The 18,051-nt window shown below is 34.6% G+C and overlaps 1 protein-coding gene across 6 annotated transcripts in view; it reads left to right on the top strand.

The window, feature by feature from the left end:
* Positions 1-232: 232 nt before the first annotated feature.
* The window catches only part of Gpr174 (G protein-coupled receptor 174), a 35,826-nt gene continuing 18,007 nt past the window's right edge, over positions 233-18,051 (top strand). For 4 of the 6 annotated variants that reach the window (XM_027934071.2, XM_027934089.2, XM_027934085.2 and 1 more), the window contains exons 1-2: positions 347-634; positions 13,773-13,865. The gene's annotated coding sequence lies outside the window, so the exon portion shown is untranslated. The other 2 variants (XM_027934079.2, XM_027934081.2) reach the window with 2 other exon arrangements.

Raw genomic sequence — 18,051 nt, forward strand, 5'->3', positions numbered from 1 at the left:
GTCTATGGAAGGGACCAGAGGGCACCTAGCTTCCCCAAAGGGCTCCATAAACAAATAGTCTGTGTGTTATCACAAACTCAATGCTGAGTGCAACCACAGAATTGGAAGACAATGCATTATGGCCCTATAAATAGAAAGGAGGGTTTCTTCTGCTAAGTGTGAAGCTTTGCAGGCTCTATGTACAGCCTGTAGCGTAGCCCTGCATCATTAATCAGAGAGAGAGAGCGAGCGAGTGAGCACGCTGCCCCCTGGAAAACGGAAATGTTCAGTGTGCACAGAGTAGCTTGCATATTTCACTCTGACATCTCAGTACCATGTTTTTCAACATGGTAGTGGTTAGGTAATCCTGAGAATTTTATTTCTTTGTTTTTCTTTTGCCTTCATCATTTTTCTTTTGGATTTCTTTTCCCTTTTTTACTCATTTTTCTTCCCTCCTCCCTTCTTTCTTTCATTTTTCTTTCTTACTTTCATCCTTTTCTTTTTCTTTCCTGATTTTTTTGATGGTAAAGGAGGATTGGATTGATTGTTCTCAGAACAGGGAGAATTGATGCAAAGATCACTGGCATCCTTATTGAAGTGGCTGTCGCATGAATTCTTTGGAGATCTCTGGAGGAAAGAGAAAGAAACTGAAACGGTAGGATCCAAATTTTTAATGCATAATTAGCTTTCATCTGTGCCTTTCACTCTTGATATCTAGAATTGGACTCTCCACAGCAGGTTCTGGATAACCTGTGAAATCTGAGGGTAGTTATGGATAAAATGAGCCTGGACCATCCTTACATGTCATTTCCTTGGTATATTCACAAATAAAAATAATTTTATGGTTGAATTCCTGCAGTGGGAGGGGGGAGATAATTTTGAACTTGGGGAAATGTAAATTTGGCATGGAGAAATTTTTCACAATGTGTTTAGCTCAATTTATATTAAATAAATAGCCCTGTGAACATTTGTAATTTAACCTATTCAATACTAAGAAAAGTTTCTTGCATCAACATTCAGGGTGATTTTTAGTGATTTTTATTTGATTTTTGCTATAACATTTGGGGGATGATTTTTTTAATCAACCAAATAATTAAAATGGTTAACTTTGTTTCCTTTTTAAAATGAGCTATGATTTTAAAAATGAGAACTAGAATATTTCAGGACCTTCAGCAATATGAATGAATCATCCTCTGGGCTTGTATAAATTACATATTTTCACTATAAAAGTGGATTTTTGTAATTAATGGTAGCTGTGGCCATTCTGCTTTCAAAGAAGGCAGTAAGAAAAAAAAAAACATGTTTATAATGACAGAGGGGAAATAAGAAAGACAACAGACACAGTTGCTGTTTCTCATAGATAAACCATATTATCAGAGTAAGTAATCAGTACACTAAAAATTATTTTGGATTAAATTTTCATTTCAGATATTCATAACTGACTGAACATATTTTTGACAAAATGTAAGTTAAGTTGTTTTATGATTTGCATTTTGATTATTGATTGGATACAAAGAGAAAACATTTAGAAAGATGCCTTCTCACTTTATAGTAAATATAAGGCTATCAATGACATATAATTATTAGGAGCTACATCCAGAGATAAAAATAGAGGAAAAATTGATCTCCATTTGAGATAAGGGGAGGAATAGGGAGGGATATAACATAAATAAAGATTAAAACTCAAGTAAGTTTCCTGCTCCTTTGCTGTCAACAATGATGTGTGTGGAGTTTACTTTTATATTGCTCTAATATTCCAGGAAAGACAAAGTTATAATTTGACTAAATAAGTAGAACTAACTATTTTGGCAGAGCTTGGGTCATTCAGCAAAAAGTATTTCTTTCCTCTAGCTGCTTTAAATCTCTGGTATATAGGCAATAGTATCAATCTTATTGATGAACTTCAACTTCATTAGCACAGGGGAAGATTCCTTGAGTAACACTGGCAAATATTTGAATCACATAAAATCCATCCTCCATGAACTTTGTGTCCAAGAGGGGAAAAAGTTTAATTGCAAAATATGAGCTTTGTACTTATGAACACATGTACAGATATGCCTTACAATGTATTTGTAGTAATATTTCTGTGGGAAATATGTCTAGTATATCTACTCATTTGGGGCCAGGGCATTATGGTACTGACTATTATAAAAGTAAGCAAACACAAAATGGGATGTTGCTGAAAACAGCTCATAGGCTTTCACCTGAAGACCGTTAGGAATAGATGAACTTGATTATTCCTCTTTGTACTTAGTAAAATGGACAGGAGAAAGAAGCATGCCTTCTGTCTTCCTCTCATAGATACTTTTGTCAGATACCCCAAACCAGAAATGGAATTTAATTCCATTTCTTGACCCCCCCACCTGAGCCTGAGAGAAGGGGCCACAGATGGTACCATTACTCTTACGCATCAAAATGACCTGCTCCAAACCTTCTTAGGGCTGATCTCTCAAGAAGCTGTCTCAGATACCCAGTGAAAGAATAAAAACGTATCAAACACAAAATTCTAATCCTGTCATTCACTGTAACAATGGCAAATATCTGAGATTCTTTTGTGCTTTGAAAAGTGAAAGAGATTGCCAGTTTACATCATACCATTGGAAAAACCGAGGCTTAGCTTTTGAAGTGACTAGGCCAAGTACCTCTGTGAGTCTTTGCCAGAGAAAAAGTTAGAATCTAGGTCTCTTGACACCTCATCCAGTGCTCATTTCCCTTCTTCCTGCTGCCCAACAAAGCTTGTAAATTGAGATATGCATTATTCATTTGGAAATGTTAAAAGATGTCATTTTGAAATCACTCAAGAACCTCTCAATACCAGGGCATACTTAAGTCTTATCCCAAGAGCTCCAATATTGTATCAGACCTTGATTTGCTGGGCTTTACCACTCTACTATTTCCTTGTAAGAATAAGAAAGAATTGTTCCTATTCTGCCCATATGAAAAAATCCCAGGATGCAAATTAATGCTAAGTGTTATAATACAACATTAACACATACTTAGCCATGTACTTTATACTATGTGCTATGTTTAGTGCCAGGGAAACAATTTGTCCAATATAGACGATAAGAGAGAGTATTGGGGAAGTCTTGAGGTTTGAGAAGATGAATCAAGATTTCAGGATATTTGTGCCTGGGCTCAGTGGCACACGCTGGTAATCCCAGTGGCTCTGGAGGCTAAGGCAGGAGGGTTGTGAGTTCAAAGCCAGCCTCAGCAAAAGTGAGGTACTAAGCAACTCAATGAGACCCTGTCTCTAAATAAAACACAAAATAGGGTTGGGGATGTGGCTCAGTTGTCGAATACCCCTGAGTTCAATCCCCTGTACCCCAAAACAACAACAACAACAACAAAGTTAAGACTTCGGGATATTTGCCTAACAAAAACAAATATGTGCCAATCAGCTAAGGATACAGCGTGATGAAGCTAAATCATTATAGTAATTGGTGGTGTTTGACTCCAAAAGAGGATATACTAGTTAGTGGCTTCACTATTACTAATTACCATATATCAGGTACTATCTGAGATTAGAAAATTAAAGTGGGTTTTCTTGGGTTAGCCTTCCAAAGACAAAGACAAATATTGGGAGAAGAGTGCATGATACAGAGACATCATTTTCATTGCAACAATCATTTGCATCAGCCAGGAATCAAAATGCAGACAGAGTTCCTGAAAAAAAATTGGAAATACATGATATTAACCCAAATCAAGTCTGTACAGACCCTGAAAAGTTGTGTATGGGTAGGAACTTTTACAACTTTATCTAGTGAGGAAACCGAATTTTAAATGATTGCCATGATCAGTTATGTGGGATATGTAGAAGCATGACTTGTGCTTAGAGCAGGAACCCAGGCTGCCAATTCAGGCTTGGATGCATCTCAGACAGCATGATTACTATCTCAGTGGGGACTTAAAATATATGCAAATATATGCCATCAAGTCAAAAGTCCCTCAAGTTTTTCTTACTTCCTGACAATATATTTGTTTCCTCTAAAATCTTCTGCTTAATGTTGCACTATACTAAACAATAAGTTTCTCCACATTCTCATCAGCATATGATTTTTAATATTGCTATATATAGTTAAAATTCTTCTAAGCTTTATTTGACATATCAGATTCAAGTATTTCTTATAAGCTAATGATTTATTTTTATGTGATAAAGTAATTCTTACAACTTCAGTATAGGATAAAAGGATAGTGGTTTACTATTTGTAGTATAGGATCTTTTTTAGATGACATAAGTTGTTTATTTAAAACTAAAAGTATATTATTCTGAGTGTCTAGTCTATTTAAACTGTTGTGTCAAATCATATACTGAGGGCAGGGGTTATGGCTCAGTGGTAGAGCACTTACCTAGAATGTGTGAGGCTGTGGGTTCAATTCTCAGCACCACATATAAATAAATAAAATAAAGGTCTATTGACAACTAAAACAAACAAATATTTTTAAAAAAATCATATACTGAAAAGTGAATGGCATGTTGATAAAGACTGATTTATTATTTATCAGAGATATTTTTAATTAAATATTGTCACTAAATTATAATTTTTAAAAGCCCACAGAGGGGAATTTTTAAAGTCTGTATTTCATTTTAATCTATATTTTCCTGATTCCCCATTAATTCTTCTTATTTTTAATTTTTATTTGTATTTATTGATATTTTTATTTTCACATTTACTTATTTTTATTCATACATATTAAAGGGGTACAGTATGGTATTTTAATGCAAGTATACAATCAAATCTGGCTAATAAACATTTCTATTTATTTAACCATTAATAATTTTTATGTGTTGGGAATTTCATACTCTTCTAGTCCTTTTGAAATATATTATAGGTTGTTTTGCCCTATAGTTATGCTATTGTTCTAAGGAACACCTAGCAGTGATGATTCCACACTGTGTTTTCTGGTGCCCCTTATGAAACTGGGATAGCCATCACAGAAAACAGTGAGGTGAATCCTCAGAAAACCAAAAATAAATCTGCTATGTGATTTGGCAATTCCATTACTAGCTATATACCTATAAGAAATTTAATCTTTTAACCAAAAAGATACTTGCACATGTTTATTGAAGCACTATTTGCAATAGCCAAAATATGAAATCAACCCAGATACTATTGAATGGGTGGATGGATAAAGCAAATGTGGTATATTTATAGGATGGAATACTACTCAGCCATAAAAATAATGAAATCATGTCATTTGCAGCAACATGGATGGAACCGGAAATCATTTTGGTAAATGAAACAGGTTAGACACAGAAAGAAAAATACATGAAAATACATGTTCTTGTTTGTAAAAAAAACATTAAGTCAAATTTGTAGACTAACATAATGGAAGAGTGGTCATTAGAGATGGGGAAGAGTAGTGGGAAGGGGATGCAGAGAGATATTCAAATGACATCTATTAATTCTTATATCAGTGGTATTATTCATTTAACCCTCTAAAGATGTACTTATTTGACTTTTGCTCAAAGTCAAATAGTCCCAAGAATGTATTCCCTATTATCATAGGGAATACATTCTTGGGACTATTTTTAATAGGGAATACATTCTTGGGACTATTTTTAATTGGAATCTTTTTTTAAAAATCTTGTTCTGTCTGACCTCTGACATCATCTTTTTTAAAAAAATATTTATTTTTTAGTTGTAGTTGGACACAATACCTTTATTTATTTTTATGTGGTTCTGAGGATCAAACCCAGGTCTTAACACATGCTAGGTGAGCACTCTACCACTGAGCCACAACCCCAGGCCCCTCTGACATCTTCTTATTCTGGAGGTACCACAGCCTTCTGTCTTCTCTAAGGAAGCTAGGGTTTAAATGGTTGGTACTTATTTTTTTAATACTCATAAAACTATTCAGTATTTCTAATAAAATAAAGTTCAGTCACTTTACATACCATTAGCCTTTTTGAGGAAGAACCATTAATGGTAGATAAGCTCATTTTGTTACCAAAAGCAGACATAATCCATATTAAGGCATCTGACACATTCTGAGGGAACTCTCCTCAGAATTTCCAAAATCTTATGAGGACTAAAAAGAAAAATCTACCCAGCTGAAGCAGAGTATGAATATGACAGAATATATTGTGAGGTGGCCAGCCTAGACAATCAATATGGATTAATTAGGAAAAGTAGTTTTGGAGCCCAGGTTGTCCTGAATGGTTGATCATACATTGGACTTTGCTCTAGCTACCTTGCTGAAAGGTCCCTTTGGTCATGGAGGATACAGTAAACTTCCCTCATTTTTGAACCATGAAATTTGATTAAGCAAAATATTACAAGGATATTTTACAATTTGAAGGAAAACAGGGTTGTTTTTCAGAACACAGGGTATGATCTGGATCATATTTGATGTAGAATTTCTTGTTAATAAACATTTTAGTTCTAAATTACAGTTGTAAGAATAGCGCCTTGAAAAATATCATCTGTGTGTCTAGGTCTTTTCAAGGGGAAAAATCACTCAAGAAGTTTAGACTGTTTGATCTTGGGAAATTGTTAAATTTGAAAATCTCTGTGACATAGTCCAATAAGGAAGAGATATTAAGGTTGATTTCCTTAGATTATAAGTTACTCTCTGACTGGGACTGGTGCCAAACATATATAGCCAGAGTAAAACCAGTATCTGAAAAATATGGACATGATGGCTAATCATGCTTTTCTCCTAAAGTGCTGTGATACCTTCATTATGTGAGCTGCTTAAATACACTGGGTATAGATACAATCTTTTCCCCATTCCTTTTTATTTTGTGGCACCTGAGAACTTGGAAATATTTTGTATACATATTAAGATGGAAATTGATGGTGAATCATCCAGTACATTCCCCTCTAGAGATTTTTATCACATTGCTTTAGAAATTTTAAGCCTAATCTATTTGTCCCCATTAACCCACTTGTGATGTTAGACCTAGGAATTTGAACCACTTCAAAGATGTGGTGATCAGTTCATTATCTTTCTGAATAATTCCAACACCTCAATTATAAAGATGAAATTAATACATTTTCATATCTCAAAATTTGTTTTCAAAGTAAGGTTTTCATTTAACATAGCTAGGTCTTTTCAAGGAGAAAAATCACTCAGGAAATTTAGACTGGGTGGGAAATTATATTTAATTTTGAAAAATTAATTTTGCAATGTAAATGAGGTTTGATTTCCTCAGTCTCACTCCTAAACATACTGACTTCATTTTCTTCATAGAGAATTCTGAGTCTTTGAATTTGTTTTACTCCCACAGCTCTGGGAGATCAATTTGGTTTATTTAAAAAGAAAAAAACAGAGTTTTTTCAAAGTTTTTTTAAGGTTTTGGAAGTACATTTAGGAATTCTCAGAAACTCTTCACAGTTCTAGATGTGAGCTTCAATACAAGGCCAACTCCTTGACATCAACGAAGAGTCAACATCAAATTCAGACCATCTCTGAGCTGCTGTTTTCTTCCTGTTAAAATTATGCTCTATTCTAAATCAAGCATCTTCTTTGTAATGACTCCAGAAGAAATTATTAAATATCATTGTAGCTATCCAGAATCTAGGATTTTGGATCCTATCTACTCCTGGCTCTAAATTTGATCTTGGGTGCTAAGTCATCAAACAAGCTTGTGATTCTTACATATTTTACACTTAAAATGTACTGAGCATTGGGCAAGATGTTTTACAGTATGACAGATCTATTATTTCCCCTATTTTCCAGATGAGGAAAATCATACTAAAATTCTAAGAACTTGCCCACTGCCTTGATCAGTTTCCATTTTTTTTTTTGTACTAGGGATTGAACCTAGGGGCACATTACCAGTATGCTACATCTCCAGCCCTTTTTATTTTTTATTTTGAGACAGGGTCTCATTAATTTGCCAAGGCAGGCCTTGAACTTGGTATAATTCTGCTGTAGCCTCCCCATTAGCTGGAATTATAGGCATCCCTTGCTCAGTTTCTTTATCAAAAATACTACATTGTTAAACTATCATTGACATACAAAAAGCAGTATATATTTAATTTCAAACCCAGTTCTGTTGGTTGTAAAAGCTCTTTCCATTATGCTGTGCTGTCCCTGTATGAAAAAGTCACATCTCACAACAAAGACAATTATCTTTTTCCACTTGAGAATCAAGGAGATTTATAATAGTGGGAGTCAAAATGTACTAACTTCAAAATAATCTGTTATTTTACTAGATATAATCTAGAAGAATCTGGAAGTAGGAGGGGGATTGAATAAAACATACAAAATACAAAATGAAATGAATACAAATTGAGGGATTATAAAAACTATAGCTGAAACACTTTAATTCTCTCCAACCAATCTTTATGGTGCGTTTACTATTTTTCTGTTATGATATGGGTAACCACAGGAAACATATAAGATACAAACTTTGAATTCATGGAGCTTATTTACTCAGGGAGGATAAGCTACCACATATTAAATATGATAGCATGAAAGGGATTTAGGAAGAAAGTATGTAACTGCTTGACAATTTTTACTTTAATTAGAGAGTCACCACCCCACTTATAATTAAGCTGGTGTGATGTGAAAAAGAGATCATATTAGAACTTTTTTAGAGAGTTTGCTTTCTTATTCCTAATCTAATCTATGTCATGTTAGAGGTTAAGAGCAAAGAGCTTGAATTGCAGATACAAGTCTCAGTCAGAGATTAAACAAAATATGTGGTTTTAGATATAAGTTAAAATCAACACAAGTAAAAGGCTCAGAGAAAGAAATATATAAAGAGGCTCTCCTAAACAGGTCGAAGGGAATATTTTATTTATGTGTACTTACTTGCTGACATCCTACTGTACTCTCCATGTGCTAAGGGACATTAGAATTGAAAGGAAAATTATGGGATATTTCATATATACATCAGTGCTACACATCAACCATGAGAAGATTTAGTATCTTTGTATTTATGAGTAAACCTTTTCCTTAGCACTAAGGACTTGGAATTACAGGATACCTGTCCCAAGTATATAGCAAAAACTATGATTACATTACAGATGGAATTAACTGGAAATGTAATGTAGTAACTATTATCTTAATCAGCTCAAAACTTGGAATTAAAGAAAACAAAACACAAGTACAAGGTTTTAGGTCAGTTCATCTCCTGAAAATGTTGATTGTTCTTGGCCATGTGCTCCTGCTCTCTGTACACACATGCCCTCATGACAGTGTTTCCTTACCAAGATGAAATAGAGAAAGTACCTTGGAACATCCATTCATGTACTCTGTTATAAACCATGCTGTTAGCAGGTGCCAATCATAAGCTTCAGTTTTTAAGTCATGCTCTTTTAGGCCGACTAAGAGTATAAACCTGAAAAAAATAAAACAACTAAGCTTCCTTATTTTTCAGTTTCTCTATCTGTGAAAATAGCATGATAGAGGGCACTTATTTTTCACGAGTATGGATCACCATGCTTATGTCAAACAGATACTTTGCATTTCTTTGGTAAGGGCTGCTCTACAATTTGCAAAGTACCATGTGCTATGAGATCGAAATCACACTGCAAAAATTAAGCGGCACCTTCCTGTCCCCTGAGAAATTTCCTTTAGCACATGGCAGCATTATGCTTGATCAAATTTTCAATTTGAAATGCTTATGAGGAGTAAAATAGTCATAAGGCCTGCCTGCAGCTTAATAAATGAGAAAGAGAAACGTGAGTTTGATTTACACTGAAATCATTGCTTTTATAAATGCCTTATGGAATAGCCTAACTACCTTAAGGTTTACTGTGGGTTTGTGCCTTAAGTATAGGGACACTTTCTATAAAAATTAGCATTTGACCTGCACAATTTAACAATTTATTTTATACATCTCTTGTTTTGTCTGTTGGGTCACTGCTGCCAGTCTACAGGTTTTAGAGGACAGGGACTGTGTCTCCTTTCTTTTTATTTCCTGTAACATCTAGCATGGTGATTTGATTTATAACAAATTATTCCTCTTCTCTCCACTCCATTCCTTCCAGCTTGGTAGTTTAGTAAACTTTAGCAGCAGGAAAGAGTCCAAAGAAGAAAAAGATAATTTGCCCCATTTTAGTTACTTTCTTTCATCTTTGAATGCCAGTATAAATGGATGGAACCAACTTAAAGAGGGCCTGCACATTCGTGTTTCTGTATGGGGGAGGTTGAGTGAGAGAAAAGAATGAGAAAGAGAGAGGAATATGTGATAGTTTCTTCTGCTCATAATAAAGAATATTGGTTTCCATTGCAGACATAAAATAGAAAGAATGCTTATTTCTGATTTGTACACTGGTGTGTGATTTAGAAAATTGATAGCTCTTAAAAATATGAAACTTACATTTAAATGGTTTAACTATCTGAAGGAAAGAGAAATATCCATATACATATTTGAGAATGTGCAGTGGGAAGAAAATGTGATGTGTGTAAAGGAATACAATGCCTTTGAATTAAAGCTCATGTTCTAGTCCTGGCTCTGCCATTAACATATTATGTAATTCTGATTCTCTGACTTTTGCTGCGTTTCAGTTATCTTGTTTGCCAAACCTAAAGAATCAATGGAGGTTCATACATTATTAACAGTCAGGCTGGTGTCACACACCTATAATCCCAGTGAGTTGAGAGGTTAAGGCATGAGAATTACAAGTTGGAGACAAGTCGCAGCAATTTAGCAAGGATCTGTCTCAAAATAAAAAAATGCAAAGGGCTAGAGATGTAACTCAGTGGTAAAGCATCCCTGGGTTCAATCATTAATACCAACAATAAAAAAGATTATTAACAAAGCTTTAATAAAAGATTAACAAAGTCTGATTGTTAAAATGCTGAATCCGTTCTGCTAACAAATGAGAAATTATTATAAAACTCATTGAATCATTATCCATGTCACCAACAGGCTTATCAGTAAAAACAGCATGTTGTTCCTGGTGCTCAGTGTATATGTGTTGGCTGAATTACTCTATGTTTAGGCTGATAAAGAGGATTCAGTTTATGATATGAGGAATTCAAACTGTCTATAACCTCTCCCCTACTCCCCTCCCATGGTGATATGTTCTTTTTTAGCATGGATCTGCAGCTGTCCCAGTGAGTTATTTGAAGAAGGTTACTAGGAAAATACCTGCATGTTCCCTGTGAAGATCCTTAATGTATCTTCTAGATCTATTGTTAGTTCATTACCTTAAGTCCACTTATCAAATTACAAGGTTTTGAGCTTAAAAGTAGACACTGTCTCGAAGGGATGCTTTGATTGGGAGCTGTTCATGACAGGAACAAGTCTGTGCCAACTAGAAAAGTCTGTTTAAAACTATGGGTCTTGGGTTAAATCTGGAGTGCAGGCAGTAAGAGTTGTGGTGTGAAGATTCTCAGTCAGGCCTGATGTGGTGAAGCACTGAGAAGGAAGGACACAGGCTTTCTTTGTGTCTTCTCCAACTCTTATCTAGAATTGAATCCATCTGACAAAGCAATCTTTCTACTAGGCTTAGACTATCAGAGCTCAAAGTGACCATAGGGACAATCTAGTACAACTTCCTCATCTTACAGATAAAAGATTAAGGTCCAGAAATAGAAGGGGACATTCCCAAGGTCACACCACTATTAATTGGTGATAGGGCCAAGACAAAAGCCAGGTGTCCAATATCTCTGACTAGTGCTCTTTATTTTACTATTTTCCCTTAGCTTAAGTAACCTATGTTAGGAGTTGAAAAAGATAGCAAACAAAATAGAATGGTTTTAGGGTATATGGCTATTCTACAAAAATTAAAGTGATCCAGAAAACCAGAGTCCATTTTTTGATATTTTGCCTAACTCCTCTGATCCGTGAAATATAATAAGTGAAATGATTAAAATTAAAAAGTACCTAAGAATATTCACCATTTCAATAGAATCTTCTAACAAGCTAGATTTTTCCTAGTGTTCATGATTAAACTGAAACTCTGCTCAGTCACTGTACTCTGTCCTTGTACAATATTATTCTAACAAATATTCATATATTTGTTCAACGAGGTAGTGTTTGGGCAGATCTAACACATAATAAACTATCAACAGTGATAAGAACTTGGTCAGTTTGCAATTTCCTGCCTGGGCTTTCTTTCGTAACCCCCATGACAGACAGAGAAACCACTTCAGATTCTGGGTCTCTGGGAATGTATTTTGGTTATTCATCTCTTCTCTGGTCTGTTTCTCCTACTTTGTTACCCTTATTTGAAGACAAAAAAAAAATAAAAGAATTATAATAAATTTTATTCTGGCCACTATTTTTCTTTCTCAAGTATTTTTAATATTGAGAAGTTCCTATGTGCCAAGTATCCTATTTATCAGGTGCTAGATGCAGGAAGTATAGGATGAATACTGTTTATTGAGAACCTATTATGTTTATTAGTCCTCATTAAAAGGACTAACTTGATGCCCACATGCAAACTTAGGAGCTATTTCATTGTTTGCCTTCCCTCTATCTTTTGGGCCCTCTTCTCTCCTTTGTAGGATCCCTTCTCAACATTTATGAAGCAATATGACTTCCCAGGTAATCCTACTGTATTTCATACCTAAGACTGCCTCCCTTTATGTTCCTTTACTCTTCTTTATACCAAGTAAAATGTAACTCTTTGTATTTCATAATCTTGACTTTCTGAAGTGAATTTTAGCTCATCTAGTTGACTGCAGTTAATATACTAATTTAATGTGTGACCACTCCTTGTAGTGTTTTCAGGAGATTACTGCAGACATAGTGCCTTAAAGGACTGAATCTATAATGAGACATTTCAGGCAAGGTAACCATCCTGGGTAAGAAATCATAGGTAAAGTGGAGCAAAGAGAGGTGGGTTTGTAGTTTTTGGTGCCCCGATGTCATCTCACATAGGAAGCTACCTACACGCATTGCTAGGGTACATGGAAGGCAGATTTATGTAAAATTTAATTTGCCTCCCAGAAATAGCAGTACTGACAGCCAATGGTTAGCTGGGTCTCTGGTCATATGTATTTACTAATCAATGAATCGATGAAAGGATTGTGGTGATAAGAACTCCTTATAAAAGATTGCTGACTGAGATAAAGAAAGCTCCTACTCTCCAACTGTGTTATGAGTTTGACTAGAGGTTGTGGGATTTTTCTAGGATAGCTCATCATAGTTAAAAAAACAAATGCCAAATGTCTTCTTTGATATAAGGAGAGTAACTAAGATCAGAGTAGGGATGAAGAGCAGGAGAAGAAGATTAACATTTAACAGGGATGAGAGGTGGGAGGGAAAGGGAGAGAGAAGGGAAATTGCATGGAAATGGAAGGAGACCCTCAGGGTTATACAGTGGAGGGGGTAGAGAGAGAGGAGGGGAGGGGAGGGGAGAGGTGGGGAGGGGGGAGGGTGGAGGATGGGAAAGGCAGCGGAGCACAACAGACACTAGTATGGCAATATGTAAATCAATGGATGTGTAACTGATGTGATTCTGCAATCTGTGTATGGGGTGAAGATGGGAGTTCATAACCCACTTGAATCAAAGTGTAGAATATGATATGTCAAGAAATTTGTAATGTTTTGAACAACCAACAATAAAAAATTAAAAAAAAAATAAAATTATAGGAAAAAAAAAAAAGAATGTCTTGTGACCAGGGAGTGATTTGTAAGCCCTGCCACTGACATTCCTACCTTCATTCACCCTTCCTAAACGCTGCCAGGTCAAAAAGAGATGTCAGATGGTAAAAGAATTCCCACTTACTGTACTTGGCTATCACTAAGGGCCAAGTATAACTGTCTTGATACTCTCACTTGCCCATGATAATCCATTTCAGTCTCTACCTGCTGAGATTTTCTAGTCCTCTGTGAGCATCTTCTCCATGCTGCACTTGATTACTGCTTTTCTATGTTCTTTCAGGAATGAATTAATCAAGCCAGACCTATCACTACTTCCTCAGGAGACCCTCTTGATCTGATTAAGGAGTTCATCAGCACTGGAGAAAACAATAAGGTATTCAAATATGATCTTAACTTCTGTTTTGGCACCTTTCCCAAAATGATATTTTCCACCCTGTGCTCCCTGGACAGATACTGAGAGCCCCACTAGCCACCTGTTACACATGTGCTGGTCTACTTTGTAGATTACCAAATAATAGCAAAGTTCTAGTAGTCAAGATATGCAGCCTTAAAAAAAAAAAAAAAACAGGGGAGGCTTTGGTTTCTGGAGTATTGGTAAAATGTATCTTTACTGTGTCACATTGGATCTAAACTCCCCCACAAAATTTGTTCATACTGACCCTCTGTTTATTTACTATTTTGATATTGTGTTCATCATGGATATTTGCATTCATTTTGATTTTGTAACAAACATTGCATTTTAATAATATTTACCTTTATTACTGAAGTTTGTGGAAACCCCTTAAATTTTGTGTCAAAAAGAATGCCTCCTTTATCTCACCCTAGTTTTGATCCTGTATTTTATGAGCTGTTTGACCTTTTTCTTAGACTTAAAAAGGAAACTAGAAAACCAGGGTGCCCAGCCTTTATTCCCATTTTGAAAATGAACCTACATACAGGTCACATAAATGATTTCAATTTTAATCATTTAAAATATTAATATCTCATTCAGTGTATATTACCACTCTGTATACATACAGTACAGTAATACTTGTGTGTTAAAGAAGGGAATGCCATTTACTGAGGAGGAAAATTATAATAGATGTTGGTGAATCAAGTGAATATTAGGCAAGTGTTTGTTCCTTGATTGGTAAGTCTCATGTTAGGGAATGCTTTGGAAGATACAGACTTCAGAGTAGGAAGCATTTGGAATGTTTGTTTTTGAATTCTTTGTCTGGATGCCTGTTTTTAGTAGTGTTACCCAAGCAGTAGCCTAAATATCTAATCATTGTTAGGGATATGTCTAATGCTTAAGTCTAGTTTAAAAACTAGAGCAAAATGATAGTGTAGTTCACTTGAACATGAGGGGAAACAGGCCTTAACCATAATAACATTAGTTTATATCTCTAACTGGGAGGTCAGAATTTTAGTAAGTACTACAACTACTGAAGTACACATATCCTCTATGTGAATATATTCATGTTTACCCTAATTATTTAAAATATGTGTTTATAAGCATATGAAACATATATTGAAGTCAATTGTTCCTTTCTTTCTAGTTGCATTTTCTCTTAAAAAGGAAAGATCTTTTACTCAAGACCATTTGAGCCTCTTCTACTGTTATAGTCAGGATGACAGTTAAGAGCTCAGTGAAACAGAGAAAAAAAATCAGGCAACTCCCTGAAGCACATTATTTTGGTAATATTCATTAACTAGTGATTCATGACAGGTGTAATAGCCTACACACCCAGTGGCATACCTCTTTTATCAAAAGTGGTCATCTGTTGGCTCAAATGAAGTACTATGCCTCTGTTGAAGGTATTAACAGATATGCTGGGTGATGTTTTCATTATTATTCTGATATGAAATTTAAATTAACTGGAGGAAATTAATTTTCATTTATTGGTAGTCATGAAAAATACTAATAAAGTTATACCCTCTGGCTTAAGAGATAGACAGGAATAAAATACTCAGCCAGTAGTACTAGCAAACAAAAAGCAAAACATAAAAACCCAAAAAAACTTTTTATTAATAGGTGTGTAAATATATCCACATAAATTGCTTAAATTATTTCCTCCTGGAAACATTAACCAGTATTCAGTCTTTTGCCATGGCATTTATCTATGTGTACAGTTATTTTATAGTGTTTAAGATGCTAACAATTTATTTTATTTGATATATTTATATATTACTTACAATAGAACTTTATAAATATTAACTCATTAACTACTCCTAGAAGTAGTTACTAAATCACCTCATTTATAAGATCAGGTAATTTAGACATAGAAATGACTATCTTATCCAAAGTCACACTGACAGAAAGTGGCAGAGCCAGGCTTTGAATCCAGGAAGATTGCCTCCAGAGTCCATACTCTTGCCTACCAGTGATTCCTTATTATTTATAAAATATTAGGTAATAATTACATATTCATACATATGAACAAATATTTATGACATGGAATGTCAAGGCTATTTAAAAACCTAAAATCATAAAATATCAGAGCTAGAATTGTCCTTAAATGTTATCTGAGTTAACCTACCTATTATTGCTCAGAGAAATTATGTGACTCCAGGCTGGGGATGTAGCTCATGCGTGCAGCCCAGGTTCAATCCTCAGCACCACATACAAACACAGATGTTGTGTCTGCCAATAACTAAAAAATAAATATTAAAAAAAAATCTCTCTCTCTCTCACTCTCAAAAAAAAAAAAAAAAGAAATTATGTGACTCCTCCAATGTCACATGTATATTCAATAGTAGAAATGGAATAAGAGTGCAATATTTATCCCTCTCAATCTAGCACTCTTCATTATACCAATTGCTTTGTTATGACTAATATAAATAAAATGTATCACATTTTATATTTTGAATGTCACTTTACAGACATTCATTGCTTATTCTAATGATGCTGTTGTTCACCTAATACTCTCATAATTTTCCTTTGAAATTCCTTTTACAACTGGCTTTAGCCAATTAAGGAAAATGTCACAACTTGCTTTTGACCAAAATACCATTTTCTGTTGGATCTCTAATTTAATTGTTTAGACTTTGCTATGAATGGCTTTCGATTGTACTTTTAAAAGGCAAAAAAATTGTCACTCCTTGTATTATTCTAGAGAACATGATGCATAGTTTGAGTGTAATTCTAAAAAATACTTCCAAAAATATTCTGGGCAGTAAGAGTATAATTGGAATAAGCACATAGCCTTTCAAAGTGACAATTTAGGAGAGTAAAGTTTACTTAGATTCTTGATTTGTGATAGTTTATTTAAAGAAAATATTGGGTTGGTGTTGTGTCTCAGTGGTGGAGCACTTGCCTAGCACATGTGAGGTACTGGGTTCAATCCTCAGCATCACATACAAATAAATAAATAAAATAAAAAGATATTGTGTCCATCTATAACTAAAAGAAATTTAAAAAGAGAAAATATTATCATTGTGGGGAATTCCATGTTTGTACCAAGCTTTTAATGGAGTACAGAAAGTAGTGTGTCTGTGGGCAGGGTTGATGTGCACGTGTGTGTGTGTGTGTGTGTGTGTGTGTGTGTGTTTGTGTTGTTTCTTGGGTGATTTTTTCTAAGATATAAAAAAAATTGCAAATGGAGAATGCTACTTACCCTCCAAGGAAAAGGATATTTCTAGGATACAGATATCTTGGTATGCTATAAATGATATATCCATGGCATACTTCAGAGATGTAAGAGTTAAGGAAGTCAGGTTGACAGAGCTCAGAAAAGGCAGAAGAAGGAAGATCAAAACAATTTTATTTTGCAAGGAGGGTCAGTTGAACCCATTAACAAAGAGAGAGGGAAAGATTATGAAAGATTTTAAAGTTGAAACATTGAGCTCTTAGTGGTATCAGTGACTTAAGAATGGGAAAAGAAAAGGGTCTCAATTTTACATAAATTTATCCTTTCAAATTACTATCTGTTTGTTTTAACCTTCCTTTGATCCCATCTGTGAAAGCTTGTGTAAATGACTGATGTGTAGATAGATACGTAAATAGATTAAAGACCAATTGCAGCCCAAACAATGATAGTACATGATCATTTGATGGCCATCTTAAAATAAAAGTACACAGACTTTTCATATTTGTAATTACACTGTCACTGATATAATCACTAAAACAACCAATTGCTCTCCACACTGTCCACACTGTCAGAGTTGTATTTCCAGCTCTTTAAACTTAACATATACTTAAGTTGATAAGTACAACAAGGGCATCTGAACTCAAGTTATTTTTCATGGCTTAGAGGTAAATGTCATTATTTCAACACTTGTTATAATGTTATAAAGAAAACAGGTGGAAAAATTCAATAAACTCTATCAAAATGAATCTCAAAATGTGGCTGGTTGCTTAGTTTTCACTCCAATGAACTAGTGAAAACCAACCATATATTGTAAGTAATGCCATTCCTGGAAAAAACTCCTTTTATTTATTGTCACCAGTTTTGGTTTGAAAACACCCTTTTCAGCTTTTCACAACATTCATGTAATGGAAGGAAATTAGAAATAAATAACAGCAAACAAATGTACACATTGCTTTTAAACTCATCCTAACACAAATTAATTTCATAGGG

The sequence above is a fragment of the Marmota flaviventris genome, chromosome X, assembly GCF_047511675.1.
Source record: "Marmota flaviventris isolate mMarFla1 chromosome X, mMarFla1.hap1, whole genome shotgun sequence".
NCBI lineage: Eukaryota > Metazoa > Chordata > Mammalia > Rodentia > Sciuridae > Marmota > Marmota flaviventris.